Consider the following 6214-nt stretch of genomic DNA (forward strand, 5'->3'; position numbering starts at 1 on the left):
TAAGTGTTCTTTTTACCTTATAAGAGCAACTGGCTTTTTCTCCCCCTCCTGTTTTTGAAAGTACTTACCCCCACAGTGACCCATATACTGTAGTACATTGTGATGCCTCATTAGACTTCAGTCAACACCTTGACCTCTTGTCTAGAAGATCGACTTTAACATTGGAAAATAATCAATTTATTCAGTTGCTAGAAACGCTTAATTTCACTGACTTTTTGCTGCTATCATACATTTGAGTGGTGTTCCTTAGTATACGTACAGTACGTGCTCTTGTATGTGGTTTTCCAGGAGCTGCCCCACTCCAACAAACACTCTTCTGAATTACCCCATCTTACCTGAACACAATTACACCAGTTGGCATGTAAGAGATTTTTTGACCTGCTCCCTCCACCACGAGGGCCCTGCAGTCAGACAATACTCTCCAAGATCATCTCACCTTTCCTGGGTTGCTACCCTTCATATGTTGGACCCAGGGGATGAAGGGGTCTGAATATGAAGACACTGCACACAGGCTTGACCGTTACCTCTGACAACAGCCACTATACCTCTTCTGTCTGGGTGGAACACCTCTACTGTGTTGTGTGGACCACAGATTATATTCTGGAGCTCTGAGGGATTCAGGGAGATGTTGGTCTTCTGTTTTATTCTCAATTTATTGTTGATGATTTTGGAGTCTTAACTGTGAAAGTGTGTTTAACAGAAAATATTATTTGTGTTGTATTAGTATAGGGCACTCCATAACCATAAAGTAAAGCTACTCTGTACCTTAAATAAATAGCCAATCTTAAACAAATGTAGATCTTTGTCCCCATAATGATCTACTGTGTAATGTTAAACAAATCAGACCTGCTATGTAACTTGTTTATCAAGTAGACCTCTGGTGTTAGATGTGAACTGTACAGTTGGCTGTTATATTCTACATCTCACACAATGTCCCTTGTCTGTCTATACTCTGTGCTTTGACTGGCTGGCAGTTGAGCACACATCTAAAGGTAAATGCTTAGAAATTGGACATCAGTTGTCATTGAGGAATACAAGGCCAGCAGGCCATGTCTGAAGGGAGGGGAGACTTTTGGGGTCAAAAACATGGGGAAAACCCCCCAATGTCCAAGGACTGAAACCAAAAAGGGCTTGCTTCTCCCTTGTAAAACTGTAGTGTGAACATGTGAGAGAGGATGTGGGTTTGGAAGTTTGATTGTGAAAATAAACTATAAGATGTATTTACTCTTTAACAAAATGGCAAATGTGCAGCAGGGCAGGAATAAAGGTGTCAAGATGAACTTATTCACCTGACTGACTGCAGTTATTTTAGCTACCATCTCTCACTCAGTCCAGCCCTCTCCAGGCTAAAACATGAATGAATACTAACAACCCTACATGATTTATTTGAGCAGTTAATATAACATTAATCCTTTTAACTACTTATCCAGATAAGTGAGAATGTTTAGTGTTCAGCAGATGCAAATCACAGTAACAAACTGAATTGATGGCAAAGTTTATATTTAAAATGCACAAACATATACTACACCATCAAAAAAGATATGTCAACTAGATAAATTAAACTCAATCACCTATGACCACGATATTTCTCCACAAGAGGGCACAGAAGCGGCAATCAGAACGACAATTTATACACATTGGCTACAACTGTTTCAGAATATTTCATTTCTACAAAACTATCCATTTACATTGGTTTATTGACTATGATCAGCAGTGATGCATTGCATCGAATGGATTTTCAGTGAAAGAGTTTATTTTACTTCTCATTGAACACAGACAACTTAAGAATTGATGGAAGAAAATGAGTTAGGAACAGTGACTTCTTTATCCATTTCTTCCACAGAGGGCCCTTTACCAAAAGAAAGAACATGTCTAACATTTTGTTTTCATTATAGTTCTACAAATAGACTAAATGTTGAGTGACTTAAATTAAAAAGGCAACAAAAGAAACCAATCCACAAGAGTATTGAACTCGACCTAATTAATTGTATAACAAAAAATTGAATATTGTTATAGTACATTTCAGTGTCGCAAATAACTGCCTGTCCAATTGAGTGAAAATGTAAATAAAAGTGTAAAGCCAACAACAATCTCCTGGAGAGACACCTGTTCCATGGAACATGCGAGACACAACCCTCCATTGGAATCCATTTGATGTATTTGAAGTGCTGAATGTTACGAGGAAAGTCGTACATTCTATACTTGTCCCAATGGAAGATGTTCTGGACCTGCTGGTGATCCTGGGCCTGGCTCTCTGGCATGGTTCTGTGGAACAGGTTGTGAACCGTCCTGTAAACCAGCATCCCAGGAGGAACCTCCAGCATGGAAAAGGGGTTCCCTTGACTCAGGGTCCACATCGGTGGGTATGGTAGCTGAAATTCTGCATAGGATCCACCTCAAGACTGGGGAGGGTTACCTGTCCAACTGGGAGTGTCCTAGGATATTCACATTGTCTTGTTAACACTAAAATTGATTTTCACATCTCAAGGCAATGAAAATCAAAGACTGTATGAAGAACATCCACATTGAAATCCAATGCAACATGTAACGGACTGCATGCTTGTACCTGAGGTGTTGTCTTAGGGAGTCTGGCGAGCGGAAGGTGGGTTTGCATCTGATGCAGTGGGTGGAGTCTGATGAAGTTTCTCTCTGTAAGCATCTTGAGATTTACACAGGCCCAGTCTTTACCCAGCCAGCAGCTGTCCTGACCCTTACTAAGACAGTCCAGCATGAGCTCAAGGTTCTCCTAGGTGGTACAGGGGAGGAGGATGAAGTCAGCCCCAAACCACAGATCTAGAAACAGATTTCCCTAGCCCTGAATTTAATCAGACATTTGCTTAAATAGCTGATCCAGTATCTGTTATTAGAGTCAATCTACTCCGAAGGAGTCATAGGTCACTTCAAAGGTCAGGACATGTTCTAGCAATCCATTTCATCCATCAGAGGTCATCAAGGAAAGGAGGAGAGGAAAGCCATCTACAGACTGAGGGCTAAGAACAACTTCTCTAAACAAATGAAAATATCTTTGTCAAATTTGAGACTGCCAGTAGGCTTTCACTTCCTCACACCAAACATGAAGTAAAATCCCCACAGTTTGGTGGGTGGGATACTTCTCCATAGGCTTCCCAGCCATAGTCAGATTCCCAGAAGCGCCACTGTGTTGGGAAGTGAGGGTTCAGCTCTGGGCCAGTGGTGTTGGACAGCCTCCTGACTTGGCTGTACACAGTGGAATTCTCCACCATCAGTGAGACAAAGTTCAGGCAGAGTTGGTCCTTGAGAGTCCTAGAAGAAGAGCTGTCTGAGGGAGTAGTTATTTTCATTCAAATGTGAATGATTATTAAGAGAGGAAAAACTTACATTACTTCACATAATATTACCATTAACCATCAGACCTGGGTCAAATACTTCAGCTACCCATTTTAAAAGGAACAAATGGAATAATCCTAAAGCTGCAAGCTCCAACCTCAAGTAATTAACCCAAGTCTTAACTATACCCACTCTGATAAGGCAGAAGTTGCCCCTTACCATTGATACAGGGTCAGACATTTTCTCATGGTTAGAAATCGGGATATAGGCCAGGGTCATCTGAAGTTCTGTGGTGGGGGGCAACATCTACGTCGTGCCACTCACTCACCCATGTGTCAGGTTGACCCTTTCCTTATCAGGGTCACAGAACCAACGTTCTGCTTTCAGCTGGGAGCTGGGTTCCAGGCTGACCCATTCCGGGATGTCAGTCCTCTTCACCTGCCAGTGGAAGGGGTACCTCATGTGGTACAGGTGGCACCTCTCCCTCTTGGGGCAGTACCCCAGCAGGGGGGGGGGGTATCATGGGGGCATGTACCAGGTGTTGTGCTGGAATTTAGGTTGGCAGTTTTGGGCGAATTAGATTTAGGTGGAATGGAAGGCTTAGGTTTGGTTGAAGGGCAGGTGGGAGTCTTGGTGGAGGATCGAGTTTTAATGGAATAGGGCTGTGGACACTGGGCCTGTGGCTGGTGTCTGTGCTGGGACCATGTATATGGTCTCTGGGGCTGGGATCTCAGTTGGAGCTTGACATTAATGGTCACGGGTTGGACAGAGCCCCCAGGCTTGGGTACTCTGGGCTGCTTCTGCTGGGCACAGGAGGATTTAAGGCATTTAACCTTATGTGCACTGGAAGCCCTCTGGTTCTGGGTTTTAGGGGTCTCCTGGGACAAGCTCTAGTCTTAGGATGGTGGGGTGTCCTGCTTTGGGTATGGAGCCATGTGCTGTGCTGGTGGGAGTTGCCTGGCTGAGGGAGGACAGACGAGGATCTGGGGTTTGACCGATGGGCTATGGTCCTCCCCTTCCTTGGCAGATCACCTGATTGATGGTCTTCCATTAGGCCTGCTTCAATAAGAAACACACTGTCAAAATAGAAAATCATGCAATGGCGGTCATGAAGAATTCATTTCATTTAGTCACATTGTTTTATTAAAATACAAAACTAAATTGAGAAAATTGCACTGTCAAAACAGGGATAGCTGTAGCTTTATGACGCACATCCATAAACACACATCCTCATCAAATAAATGAATCGTTGTTCCTTGGCTACCTCAAATAACACCACAATTAAATAGATGAGTAAGAACGCTAGCAAGCTTAACGTTACCTGACACGTTATCTACGCATAAACAATAAGTAGTAGCACAACAGCATCCATGCGCATTAATATTCACTCAATTCTAGCTACTGGGGGAAATTGTTTTGTTTACATAATATTGAGCGATGTCGTGTAGGCTAAAGTAGCCTACTACATAAAACAATACCACAAACAAATTATAGACATATTACAAAAAACAACCTTCACCCAACTTGTATCAATCAACATCACGTGTCTGTCTTTCGGGCAGGTGTTATCAAAAAGACGATATCCTTTTTGGGGGGTTGAAACGGCGGGAAATTGTCGCAAACATGGTTGCCATTTCGGCAGTTTTTCTGAAATTGGGATACTTTGAAAACATTGTCGCGATTGAAAATGTATTGGTTGCGGCCTACTTCTAAGTCACATCACGGCCACCATAGCATTTAACATAAAATATATATATATATTTCACCGTGACTGTCTGCTGCGGACTATCACGCACTGAGGCAGGCTGTTGCTAAGAGAGCGAGTGGTGGGGCGAGCCTACGCCTGCAGTTTATGTCGACCAGGTAGCAGGTCGGAAGTTTCCTTGTTCTGACAAGCATTTGAACGCTGCAAGAGTCCACTATTTGGTCACGTGAGTGAGGCGATAGCGATGCACGCGTGCAGGTCTTGGCAACTTTTAAACATTTTTGGCAGGTGATTCTGCAACTTCGGGCTCTTTGGCCCTGCATGCTTTGATTTGTCTAGAAATCATTTTTGATAATGGCTGCGATCGTACTATTCAGGAATGTATATATTTTTCTCAGACAGCAGTGTTAGTTAAATGAAATATCATACAATTAATTTATAACACGTCTTATACATTTGTACATTAACTTGCATTGAGTATTATTTTAGTGCTTTTTAATTTTTTTCTAAAATTAATAATTCAACACAACGCTTGAATGTATAAACTTGCCTTTGTGACAGCTGAAAACATTTATTTATCATACAAAATAAGATATTTCCACCCAACCTTTTTGAGCGATTATGATAACAACAATATGATTTCCCTATCTAAAATAAATCAATCAATGTAAATGATACATAATATACTAATTATACATAATATACTAATTTACCTAAAAAAATATGGGTGTGGCGGAAATGTCAAGGTGTGGTGGAAATTACATTTATGTATAAAAAAAAGCGTATGAAAACAATATTTTATTGCAAACATTTTGAACAACAACCATTGTTAAACATTTCATTAATTAAAGACAAAGTAAAATTCCGAAAGTAGCCGATGGGCAGAGCTCACGGTAGGTTAAGGTTTTTGAGAGAGGTGTCATCCGTCCACATTGCAGAGGGGTCATCTGCATAGAAGAGCTCAGAGAGCGGCGTCATTTGTGGTATACCCAACTCAGGTGTGGAGGGTCACCTGCTTGTGAGAATCACCAAAGTGCAACTTTATTATAATTTGTTTTATTCAGTCAGATAAACACTCCAAATAGCCTATCCGAACACTCGGAGGCGTCTTCATGGTCCTAAAGCACAACTTTGCACTATTTTGTAGCACATTCCAATGATAAAACTGGAGGGGAAGAAAAAGGGAATTTCAGAATGTGGGGG

The 6214-nt window shown here is 41.7% G+C and overlaps 1 long non-coding RNA gene across 2 annotated transcripts; it reads right to left on the bottom strand.

Annotated features, from left to right (window-relative positions):
- Positions 1 to 1523: 1523 nt before the first annotated feature.
- LOC124003434 lies at positions 1524 to 5116 on the bottom strand. 2 transcript variants are annotated; one of them, XR_006833225.1, is made up of 3 exons: positions 4831 to 5116; positions 2567 to 4365; positions 1524 to 2435 (listed from the first exon to the last, which is right to left on the bottom strand). It is a non-coding gene; the product is annotated as an uncharacterized LOC124003434 (long non-coding RNA). The 2 variants fall into 2 exon arrangements; XR_006833230.1 differs by having other exon boundaries at positions 4820 to 5116.
- Between the last annotated feature and the right edge of the window lie 1098 nt (positions 5117 to 6214).

Source organism: Oncorhynchus gorbuscha, linkage group LG01 (genome assembly GCF_021184085.1).
Source record: "Oncorhynchus gorbuscha isolate QuinsamMale2020 ecotype Even-year linkage group LG01, OgorEven_v1.0, whole genome shotgun sequence".
Taxonomy (NCBI): domain Eukaryota; kingdom Metazoa; phylum Chordata; class Actinopteri; order Salmoniformes; family Salmonidae; genus Oncorhynchus; species Oncorhynchus gorbuscha.